This window comes from Peromyscus californicus, unplaced genomic scaffold (assembly GCF_007827085.1).
Source record: "Peromyscus californicus insignis strain IS unplaced genomic scaffold, ASM782708v3 Scaffold_15__1_contigs__length_86483966, whole genome shotgun sequence".
In the NCBI taxonomy this organism is placed as follows: Eukaryota; Metazoa; Chordata; class Mammalia; order Rodentia; family Cricetidae; genus Peromyscus; species Peromyscus californicus.
The window spans coordinates 20359556-20372864 of NW_026294447.1; positions in this window are offsets into that span (position 1 = coordinate 20359556).

Consider the following 13309-nt stretch of genomic DNA (forward strand, 5'->3'; position numbering starts at 1 on the left):
AATAAATAAAATGCATGGAGGAGGATAGAACATACTAAAATGCAGTTGAGTCCCGTGAGACACAGCTGGGAATAGGAAGCCACAGACACAGCCTTACACAGTGTCAACAAGGGAAAAGAGAGGACTGGAGAGCATTACTGTTGTAGAAACAGCTATGAATGGGCGCTTTCGCAGGAATGGTCATACTGCAATAAGAGGGGCTGTGATCTTTATATACACATTATTTCTAGAAAAGAAATCTATCCACAGAAATGAGTAACTGATCTAGAATAACTATTAAACTATAGTGTCTAAAATATACATCGTTGTAAAATGTAGTAAAATTCACATATCAAAGTTCAAAACCTATACAACTATCCCTCTGTCAGTTATAAAAGTGAAAAATGAAATTAAATTCTCAAGATTTATCATGCCGAATTTATTATTATGACCATTTCCAGCATCCTTTATTTGCTAGATCTATTAAAGATTAAGATATAAATCACTACTACTAATATTCCTCTTTAGTATAACAGAAAACAACTTTCAGAAGTCTGAGTTTGAGCTCCCACTCAGCTCCATAATTGAAACATTTCGTTTATTCTCTCCAATCCCATCACTGTGGGGCACCATGAAAATGAAAGATATTAGCACACGCAGGCTTGGGTCCTGAAGGAAAGGTATATTACCTAGACCCACAGTGGACTAGGTGCAAAGTCAAACTGTTTCCAATGCAACCTTCTATTCTTCTGCTTAACTGAATCAGTTTCTTTCTCAGGAGGCTGTGGATGCAGCCACTAACTTCAGATTTAGAATACATTTTGTGCCTGATTTTTAATATTTGGATAATTAATCATATATCTTTGCATTTTTATTTCAGCTTTGCATGAAAGTGACATTAAATGGATGAGTTCCAGAATAATAAACTGCCACAGGAAACGTACAGTGGTCCCTATGAATTCGGGTAAGAAAGAGGTTAAAATAGAACATGCTTTCCTGTCTTGTGAGAGGGAAAGGCGGGGTCATCAGACAAAGGTCTAAGTGACCCAGCAATATCAAACTGCTCAGGATCAAAATCAAGTCCTGAGCAAAAATGAATTGGTGATGCAGAAGGAAAACCATAGAAAAGCAGCTAGGATCCTGGCGCTTCGTGCCCTCTAAGCAGAGGTTGGGTCTCAGAGCCCTCACAGTCTTGGGATAACTCTAAAAGTAATGCCCTTCAGTCTGTCTCATATTTTGCATACAGGTTCCTCAGTGAGGCTCCAGTAAGGTCCAAGAGACCCAAGTTTAGGAATAGATAAGCTTTTAGTTCACATTCTAGCTTCATTTTGATTCCTGGATTGAAAAATCACCTCTCAAGATTGCTTAAAGGCAGAATTCTGGAGGTAAATTGGGTTTCCTTGATTCAATTTAAGCAGTGGCATTGCAGCTTAAAGCTTTTTGGTTTGTGTCTAAGGTCCAGGGTCCAGCTTTCTAGGTGACTAGCCGCAGACACGCGGGCAGCAGTCAATCTGAAGCTTCAGCCAGCCAGCAGCTAGCAGGGTAGGGCAGCTTCTGTTCCTGGAGTTCAGACCTCTAGATTTCAGCTACAGCTATGTATTCTGGAACCAGGAAAATTTCCCTTGCAGCCTTCCATTCCTACTTGCAGCTGCTCGAAGTTTCTCGGCATCTGTTCTGGAATGTTCTGAGAGCTAAAAGGAACATCCCTCTGAGGCCTGCTCTCCCAGACCTTCTAGCAACGTTAGAAAGACTTCATTCCCTCTACTGCTTCCGGTTTGGGTGACAATATCTAAGGCAGGTTCAATTAGGTAACCCAATGATGGTTCCAACTCAAATGTGTACAGCCATTGATTCATGATGGCTGCCTCGAGCAATGGATTAGGACGAACACAAAGACTAACCAAGGTCTGTGGAATAGGTTTCCATGTCTGTCTCAAGAGAAGGTATCATCATGCGTTTACTACCTTGGTATGTTAGTAATCAGTTGTACCTCACAAATAGCTGTGTATGACTGGGTAAGTATAAAATTTGAAAGGACAAGTAAAATTTCAAATTGTCACTTTTATTCAAACAGAGATACATGTGAAAAATCAACTAGGCAGACCAAAATTAAGCAATCTTACAGTGAAATGTTACATTTATTCACAGGAATGCTAATTGAACCATATGTGAGTTACAATTTATCATACTCAAAATAGCAAAGTTACTTTAATGTTACTTTAGAGTTACTTTAATCCCAACCCTTCTAAATTCAATCTTCAGAGATAAAATGGTCTGACCATTTTTTTTTTTTGTCCCTCTGAACTTGTTTTTTTTTTTTTTTAATGCACACTGCTGGAAATAATTTTAAAGAATTAATTTGAAACAAATTCAAACTTTCAAAGAAATCAAGCAATTAGAAAGATTATAAAAACAGCCCCATTCCCCTCTGCTCCTGTTCCTTTGTCACTGTTTACCCGGCTTAGGTGGGTGGGAGTGCTGTTTTTCCCCCATTCTGAAAGGCAATCATTTTTCCCCCTGGGAGTGTTAATACTTCAGTCATTTAAGCTTCCTAATTTGATGCTTTTTGGTGAAGAAGGAACCCTTAAATGAGGAAAGGAAATGCTGAGAGGAAATTGCTTGAGCAGAACTTAATCGTCCTGTGCGAGGAAGCTGTGAGCACATTGTTTTCACAGTGTGAGTCAGTCATATAAATGTTTGGTTTATTTCATTTCTTAATTTGATATGAAACTAAACTGGGCAAAACTTGTCAGCAAAATGTTATTTTTCATGAGTTACACTGCACTCTGTTCATTATTAATACAACCTCTCACATTTGTATGAGGAACATGGTGTAAGTGGGCTTTGGGTCGGCACAGAGCTCATTTTTAAAAGTACGTTTCTAAATGAATTACTGGCCCATGTTATAATTTCAATAAACCTGCCTCCTACATGGGGATTTGAAGATCATGGTTATAGTCACTATTAGTGTCAACACAATGTAAGTCGGGTTCATTATGAAGCTCTCTGGAGATGTCTAACGTGATTACATGCTCTTTGTAATCTGCAGAAAGGAACTCTTCAGATAACATTCAGTGAGAGGAGATGGAGACCATCTGGTTCACTTGGAAATCACAGCCGCCGCCTTATTATTTTTTTGGTATGTCATTGCTGTTCTCTCCTATTAGCACCAGAGAATGAAATTCAGGGATGTTGGTTTTACTTTTTGTCCTTATGAAAATGGAAAGGCGGCTGAACACTGGCTATTAGGACAGTCCCTGCCTAGTGTCTGGCAGGCGCCTGTATCAAAACCAGTTCCAAAACCACTTTTCTTTATGCAATCACATATATTCTCTAACAGAATCATGTTACAAGCAAACACCCATACTTTTTTTTCTTCTTTTATATTTATGACAATCTTTTCCTATGTTTTTATTGTTTGCATATGTTATTCTCAAGTCAGCGGAACAAGCAGTAACTTGGTACCTGGAAGGCTCCCATGACAAAAGACCTCTCCCCTGTCAGGTGACAACGTGATAGAAAGCCTATCATCACCAAGACAAAAAACAACACAACAAATTTAGTTAATGGCAGCTAATGTCAAGAATCATTGCCTGGATAGGCTTCTTATCAGTCTGAACCCCTTCAACATATGGTGTTTCTGTGCATGGCTTTGGATTATATGCTGGATTTTCAACATCAGGCTCTTGGTAAGAAGATCATGTTGGCTTCCTTCAGCTTAGTCACACCTGGCTTAGCAATCTCTTCCCAAATAGGTACAGCCCAACACAGAGCATGCCACAAATAGGGCTTCTGGTGTCTGGGGATAGAAGATGCCATTTCATCCAAATCATGGACTTGATTCCATGTCCCTTGTAGCTAGAGTTTTCCTGCCTGGCCCACAGTCAGGACAAATCTCTCTCACCTGCCAGTCCCACAGCCGCTCAGACCCAACCAAGTAAACACAGAGACTTATATTGCTTACAAACTGTATGGCCGTACCAGGCTTCTTGCTAACTGTTCTTATATCTTAAATTAATCCATTTCTATAAATCTATACCTTGCCCACGTGGCTCGTGGCTTACTGGCATCTTCACATGCTGTTTGTCATCGTGGTGGCTGGCAGTGTCTCTGACTCAGCCTTCCACTTCCCAGAATTCTTCTCCTACTTGTCCCACCTATACTTCCTCCTGCCTGACTACAGGACAATCAGTGTTTTATTTACTAACCAATCAGAGCAACACATTTGCCATACAGAACATCCCACAGCAGTCCCTGAACTAACTTCAAGTGCAGAAGGTAAAATTAATATTTTTAAGTGCAAAGCTTTCTATTTGTCTGTGGAAGTGTACACACCTTATGGAATTTACTTCCCTAATTCTCTGTCTTACCTCTTGGATGAGGGATTACCTTTCCAGTTTCTATTATTGTTCCCACTCCATCCAGCAGCCTAGCACAATGAAGATCTGGACGACACGGTACATGACCGAGAACCAAGTGCTGAACCTCCCTGAGACTCTGTTGATTTCTGTTTCTCTGTAATGAGCTTGAGCATGTCTACCTTATCAACTATGGTGGACAGAATAAAGGCCACAAAATATCTACACCCAAGACCCTGGAACGTGTGACCTATTATTTAACTTTATAGCAAATAGATTTATAGGTAAGAAATTGTCTAAGGCCTTATCTAAACACAGGGGCTTTGGAAGTGGAAATCCTTTCCAGGCTGTGATGATGAAGATAGGCAAAGATGGAAGAGAACTGAGACAGTAGTTTGAGTGTGAGAACCCAAACTACCACTGCAGGCTTTGAAGATGACGAAAGGAACCCTGAACCAAGGAACCCAAGTGTTAACTGGGAGCCTGGAAAGGCAAAGGAGCAAATTCTTCCCACGGAGCCTCTAAGAAGGAGCAGGACCCTGATGACACTGTTAATCTAGGGAGTTCTCGCTAGAATTCTGACCTCCAGAACACTAAGATTAAAATGCTGTGTTTTAAATGGCAGCATTTGTAGTAATACATCAGCAATTTAAATTTTCAATACAAGGGCTGGAGAGATAGCTCAGCAATTAAGAGCACTGGCTGCTCTTGCCAAGGACTCAGGTTTGCTACTAAGTACTAATGACAGCTTTTAATCACCCATTACTCCAATTCCAGGGGATCTGATATCCTCCCCTGGCTTCTCATGGTGAATACACATATGCCTATGTGTGTGTGTGTGTGTGTGTGTGTGTGTGTGTGTGTGTGTGTGTGTGTGCAAAACACTGATACATGAAAAATAAATAATTTTAATGTCAATACAAGGATGTAAAAAGAAACCCTCAGTGTGGACTAGCTGCACTGCCCAGTACACAGATTAAAGTCCAAACAGGCATTATTTTCCTCCCAGTTTATCCAGGGAGAGACTCATTCGCTCACCACCAACAAGAAGCATGTTCTGTGTTCTAAACACTGTCCCCCAAGGAGCTTGCAGAGTTCCTATCATCATCAAAACAAGTATTTTATGTTCTTGGGGCAAGTTCGCACTTTCTGCTTATACTATGCTCAAGTAGGCATTTGCTTCTCACGATGATTTGCCTCAGGCCCCCAGGACATCAAACACTTCAACAGGACTTACCTATCCATGATGGTCTTTGACTTGGGTTTTGGTACAAAATGGAAGATGTGGTTTCCGTTTGGCTTTGCCTTCAGCAAGCAGATGACAATGGTACCGAATGGTAGTGACAGGCTGCTCAGTTTGTCTTTCTGCTTGTACCACGCCGCAAACCCAGCCAAAAATATCACTGTGACTGCAAAGCAGAGAGGCTCAACCAGCCTTTTGGGGAAGATGGATGGGGAGACAGGAATCAGAAGAGGCAGGGAATTGGCAATGGAGAAAAGAGCTGAGGTGGGAAGACTAGAGTATGAGAATGGAATTGTTGCCATCCCTCCATACAAGTGTGGCAGGCAGACACACACACACACACACACACACACACACACACACACACACACACATCAAAAAAAATCTTATTTTTCTAAATGAACATTCACAAAATTATATTTATCTAATGATCTGAAGGAACCAAGTCCTCCACAGAGGCAACACAGTTCTTTGACTAATCCCTTGGACAAAATGTTCCCTGATTAAGAGAAATGGAAGTCATTCATGTCCTGACATGCTGGAAAGTGCAAGGCAGCTGAACGCCCCAGACTGACTCTACCTGGTAGGATCAAGACAACCCTGCTTCTTCATCCCATAATTAAAATCTGCTCTCCAGAAGTGAGACCCTTACCCTAGACAGTACCTACCAGAGGGCACTCCCAAAAGCACATTATCATTAGGAGGGGACCCTGGAAGTTCCACCCTGCTTCCTATGACACTTCCACTGAATTTGCCCCTCTGTGAATACAAAGAGGTACAGACTCATAGCATGGCCCCTGGTTGGATAGGTGAGAGACCTCAGCAAAGATGTGCTAGCCTCACAAAGTGATACTTGCCTGTGACTGCAACACCCCTCCACCTAGGGAAGTCCGGCCTTACTAGCAGGGAATGAATCCAGGTGCTCCAATCTGGAATGAATTCTAAGGAATCTGTTAGACTAACAGAGTTCTCTTTGTTGCTCCCTTTCCTTGTCTGTGTGTAAACATCTGTGTGATTCTTTTAAAAATGTTTTTATTGATGTCAGAACATTCATACAAAAACAAAACTAACACCGTACAGTTTGGGCTCCTAGCTTCCCACATCACCCTTCTCCTCCAACAGCTGGAAGAGCTCGAAGACTGTTTACTCTATGGCTTAGTTCCCCCTTTATCTTTGATGTCCCAGAATGTCAAAGGTTGTAAATTTAATATTGATTTCATAAAGTAGTTTTACTCTAACATGTCAGTTACGATTAACTTCAGGCTGGAAGAAGCTTAGCCACTGATCTGGATTTGCACGAGATGTGGTGCCCCAGCTCTCAAGCTCTCTGACTGAATGCTTTATTTATTAGCTTATGCAGTCTTTTGTCAAGGCCAGGACAGACCCCCACCCCCAGCCCCCTTTCTGCTCTGAGCCTCTAGCACCTGGGCTCTTACGTTAAGCTTGAAAACCTAAGTAGATTGGGGGGACGTATCGTTTGCTGGCATGTCAACAGACAGAGGAGTTTATAGATCACATTATACCCCAGTGGACATAGTCAGAGCTGGAGGAATGAGATGTCTTCCTTGAGTTTCAGCCCCTCCCTTTCTTCAGGCCCCCAGTGTCCCTGTGTGCCACCACAAGGATAGGGGCTATTACTATAACAACGGTGATAAAAGACAACATTTATTGAACATGTTTTGTGGATTGGCCATTTAGTAAGCATCAGTCACAGTACTAAGATTGTTCACTTAATCCCATATCTGTCCTGAGAAGCAAATGTTTATTAATTATCATTATTTGTTACTGCTAATACTGCTGGGCCCATTTCACAGATGAGGAACTAAGGAAATCTCAGCTCACAAGCAAAAGAATTGGATCCGACTGTTTAAATCCCCAGAGTCCATGTACTAGCCCCAATGTTAAGGTAAACACTATCAGAAAACTGAGAAATGACATTTTTGCTCTACTTCTGCCAAGACAACATCTTTTACTTAAATTATCACTTCCTGTTCCTTGATTGTATCCTCAGATCTAAACCAGCCTCAACTAAAATTCATGCCTGGATTCCACTGTCCTCTCCTAAATAGGGGGTGGGGGGATGGGGTAGAGGGGGGCAGTGGGTACAGTTATCCTCTCCCCTCCCTCACACCTTGGATGAGGAGGCTCAGGGTGCTTCCACTTTGAGGCAGGAATCCCTTCCTGAAGCCTCATGACCATGCTTCTGTCCTGCGGCTGTGCATTGTAGGTGTGGTGGTGCCCCACTTTCCAGGTTGAGAAAATGAACCACAGCCTTCTCACCTTCTCAGCTTCTCCTGACCCCACAAGCTGGTACCCTGGACATCACTGTGCTGGCCCTTCCATCTCTTGGTTGATATGTGCTCTTCGTGCTGGCCCCTGGGCTTGAGTCTTTCTCTCTTGCTATCTCCCAAGCAGAGACAGAGCAAAGTGTCTTCCTAGGTCTGCTTCTCCTCTCCTCTCTTACTATATCTTAGCAAGGAGGGGAAAGGATGGGCGACAGCAGATTAAAGACAGTGCAAATTCTTTGTCCTGTCTTGTCATGAGGTAGACTCTAAGCGCCAAGGAGATGGCTTTGTGAACAGCATGAGGATCTAAATTTGATTTCCAGCAGCCGTGTATGAAGCCAGGCTTCACCCTGTGCACACCTGTAACCCCAGCACTGTGAATCCAGAAACAGAAAGATCACTGGGGCTTGCTGGCTGCCAGCCTAGCAAGAGACTTCCTCAAAGGCATAGGCAGGAAGTGGTAGAACAGGACACCTGATGCCCCCTTTGGTATCCACACATGGGTTCACACATATGTGCCTATGCAGCATATAAACATTCTACACACACACACACACACACACACACACACACACACACCCTACACACATACCCACCCACCCCACACACTAAGTGTGGGACCTCTGTCCTCTCTCTGAATCTGGATGGGTTCTGGCACTGTTCTGACCAATACAATTCATTGGAAGTGATGGTGAGCCCATCTGGGCATAGGCCTTAAGATATTTAAGATGATGGCAGTACCCACTCCACCTGTGTGCCACGGTTTCTATCAACTGCCATGATGGAAAGACCACAAGCGAGGCTTGGAGACTACATAGGAAAGGACGGGACTCAGCTGAGCCTGTCTTGAGTAAAGCTGTCTGTGATGAGCCACAAGAATATGTCATAAGGAGTCCAGCTGTGTATTAAAGCTATACCTTGACCAGGCCAAGGGTCAGTCAAGTGGGAAACCATCTAGCATGGACTATTTGGTGTCACACAGCTTAATATTCAGCTGTGCCTTGTTATGAATTTCTTGTGCTCACAATTACCATAGAATGTGTGTGTGAACTTCCTGCCAGTACTTGGATAAGGTCACATAGGCAAAGCCATGCAGGTGGTAGATACCTAGCTTTGTTTCTTGTGCAAGTGAAGCTCAGACCATTCCCTTGCCTTGAGGCCTAGTGGCTCTCCAGAACAATTGACTGAGAACAAAAAAGGTTTTTACATGTCAAGGTGGAAGAGAACCACTGTGGCCAGGGGAAGGAGAGACAGATGTTTTTTGTAGAGGAGACAAAAGGGCATGACCAGGGAGAAGGGAAGAATACAGAGGTTTTGTAGATGGTAAGGCAGAACTCTTGTAGAGTTCATCAGAGCCAGGAGTAGAGAGCAAGTAGAGATGGAGGGCGAAGAAACAGAGGACGAAGATGAGGCTGGAAGTATACGAGCTTAGTTGTTAGCAGGACTATGAGAGGGCAGTAAATGAGGACAAAGAGGAACTGAGTGTCAGGATGGAACTGAAGCTATGGAGACAGGATTTCATCCCAGAGAAATAAAGTAGACGGACAAAGAGCTTGGCTTATCTAGATTTATTCCTGCCCTGAATGCCTGGTGGAGCTGTAGCTGTAAAGATAGAATTTTGTCTTAGAGGAATAAAGTTAACAGACATAAGAAAATAGTGTACGTAAGATTTTTTTTTCCCCTCAGATATCTCATGCAAGACATAGCATCTTCCCTGGACTCTGGGCAATCCACAACTGTCCAGATCAGAACCGATACCAGTTGAACACCATCAAAGAATGTCAATTAAATCACACAAAACAGACTCACCTGCCTCCTGGCCCACAAGATTCTGAGGTCTAACAGACAGGTGGCTGCTATATGGTGCAGATTACGTAACAGTGGAGATAATGTTTGCACGGGATCATTTCAGCTTTTATGGCTCCTGGACTTACTGTGTGCCTCCCTGGCAAGTCTATTTCTATGCACCACAGATAGAAGGTGATGATGGACCAAAGGAATAATTCCATCCAAGTTCAACTTAGTGGACAATACATTTAGCAGAGTTACGGGAATGTGGGTGAGGGGTTACTTATAGGAACATGGATAACACATTTTGTATATAACATTTTGTATCATAAGGCTGTATTGAATCATGTGGCATTAAATATTAGATGTGATTTCATAGTGTTAATCAATGTAGACCCATGTTAGTCACTTTTTTTCCCTCAAAACGTACTACCAGATACTGATGTTCAGTGTAACTTCTTTGCCTGTTCAGTTACAGACAGTGGTGCTCAGCTTCAGATGTGTTACAGCTTTTACCTGATGTGTGCAGCCCATGTAGCAGAAAGGGTAACAGTAAAATAATGAAAATAACGATCCTCAAGAAAAAGTATGGCAGAAAAAAAAAAAAACATAATGCACGTTGAGAATTCGCCTTGTGCGATGGTCCATAATGCTCCCTCAGGAAAGTAAGGTGAATTTGGAGATGGGAGATGACTTGTCATGTAAGCATGAGGACCTGAGTTTTATCCACACCAGCATATAAACAGCTGGGCACAGCAGCACACATCTGTAATGCCAGTGTTGGAGAGATGAAAGCAGGATTCCTGAAACTCGCTACCAAGCCAGCCTGAGTCAACACTGTCCCCATGAGCAAGGTGGAAAGCTCTTGAGGAACGACACCAAAAGTTGTTCTCTGGCCTCCACGCTCACGCATGCATGCACGTGTGTACCTGCACACACATGCACACACTCATATACACACACAAGTACAATAAACAAAAAGCAGCATGAGACAGGGAACGAGAGACGTGACTCCATCAGTGGAAATCTGCAATTTAATTGCTAGACTTTCTAAGGATTGAGTTTGTGACTTGGTGAAAATAATGTTTCTTTAAAAGCATGGGATGAAGGGCTGGAGAGTTGCTCAATGATTAAGAACACTGGCTTTTCTTGCAGAGGACCTGGGTCAGTTCCCAGGACCACCATCTGTAACTCCAGTTCTAGGGCATGCTGGATATATCCCAGAGCCCTTTTCTGACCTCCAAGGTACCCAGGCATGCACGTGGTACACACACATATATGCAGGCAAAGCACTCAAACACACAGAATAAAATAAGTAAGTAAAAGATCATCTAAAGAGGGCTCATGTGGCTGTAAAACCAAGAGCTATTGATGCTGTGACATTATTGAGAGGCTATTTCTTGAAGAAACACAAAGTTTAGACACTTACAGTAGTGATATAATCTATCACTGGTGGATGGGAACAGGCAGATAAGTTTCCAAAGTTTAAAAAAAACAATGCATACCCTGAGTGTCCTCTAAGCTGCAGCGGGCACTGGGCTGAGTCCTGACAGTACCCGTGGTGCAAATGGTCTCCCCTCATAAGCTCTTGGCGTCTCACTTCCTCCTCTGTAAACTACATACCCCTGTGATTGTTGCAATGTCGGACGGAGGTCGTCCGACCTGTCCAAAGACACACTGCTCACTGTTACAGCCATTTAAGAGCTACTCTGTAGAGCAGATTTCCGGGATGTGGAAAGCCAGACAATAGTCGGAGTGGCTTTGTATTGAATGCCTTACTTCCCCAGTCCTCTTTGACTCCACTAATACTATAACAACCCTCTTAATACACGGAAAGACTTTCCACAGCTGCCTAATGGCATCAGCTTCCCAAACCTTCCATGCAGGTTTCCAACACCCACCAATGTGGCTTTGTGAAGTGTCGCTGCCTTGGGACTTGGACTAGAGGATACCTGTTACCTCTTCTTGTCTATAACCATCAAAGAATTTGAAAGCCCAGTCTTTAGAGTCTCTTAGGCAGGGTGAGCTCAATGGTCCATGCAGGAAGTGACTTAATAACACGCCTCTTTGCACTAGCTTCCCTGCAGGAAGTGACTGAATCACACCTCTTTGCACTGGTTGCCCTGCCTTCTCTGATGACTTTCTCTAGTCCCCACTCGTTATTTCAGGGATGGTTTCCTTAATGAAACAAGTTCATATGAGTGCTGGCTCCAGCTTTCCTGTCAGAATCGAACCAGATAAAAGACTATCTACAAGGTAGTGTTATGGGGTTCTGTGTTATTTACTTTCCTATTGCTGTGACATAAGACCATGACCAAAGATGACTTAAGGGAGAAGGAGCATCGTTTGCTTATGGTTCCAGGTTTGATCCTAGCAAGGAGGCATGACAGCCAAAGACAGGCATGGGGGCAGAAGCAGGCAGACAGGAAACCACATCCTCAACAGCAAACGTGAAGGAGAGAAAGCAAACTGGAAGCAGGGAGAGGTTGCAAACTTCAAAGGCTACCCCCAGTGATGGACTTCCTGGAGCAAGCTTTACCTCCTACATCTCCCAAACAGCACCAACTACTGGGACCAAGGATTGAAATGCCTGAGCCTGTGGGAGACATTCTCATTCAAACCACAACAGCAGAATTTTGTTATGGGAGGAGTATATTAAAATGGAAAGATGGTTCAACCATTAAGAGCCTTTTGACTTTTGCAGAGGTCCTAGGTTCCAGTCCTTGTGCCCACAGGCCAGTACACAATCTCTGTGACCACAGATAGAGGAGATCTGACCCTTTCTCCTGGCCTCTACAGGTGCACAGACATATATACTCAGCACGCACACACACACAGCCAGGCGGTGGTGGTGGTGATGGTGGTGGTGGTGCACGCCTTTAATCCCAGCACTCAGGAGGCAGAGCCAGGCAGATCTCTGTGAGTTCAAGGTCAGCCTGATCTACAGAACCAGTTGGAGGACAGAGAGGGATATGCAGAGAAACCCTGTCTCAAAAAAACCACACACACACACACAAAAAAACCCTAACTAAATACTTTTTTAAAAGAATAAAACAACCAACATAGAGAAATATTATGCAATAATTTTTAAATGATTAAATTAATCCAGATCATAGAGTATTTTCCATTTAGTGAGAAAATGCTTAGCGAGATACAAAACAAACAAAAGTCATCTCCAAGAAAACCCCTTGTCATATATCGATGTAGATAGATATAGATATATTCCTATTTATAAACTTATTATTCTATTTTTCATTATATAAGCTTTAAAAAGTATAAATTATGGCCGGGCGGTGGTGGCGCACGCCTTTAATCCCAGCACTCGGGAGGCAGAGCCAGGCGGATCTCTGTGAGTTCGAGGCCAGCCTGGGCTACCAAGTCAGTTCCAGGAAAGGCGCAAAGCTACACAGAGAAACCCTGTCTCGAAAAACCAAAAAAAAAAAAAAAAAAGTATAAATTAGGACTGAGGAGATGGCTCAATTGATATAGCATTTGCTTGTCCAAACATGAGGATCAGACTTTTGATTCCCACCACCTGCACAAAAGCATGGCAGAATGAAGGTAACCTATAATCCAGGTGCTCGTGGAACTAAGATGGACTCCTCAGGACATGCTGGATGAACTAGCCAAGATGGCAAACCTCAGGCCCAGTGAGA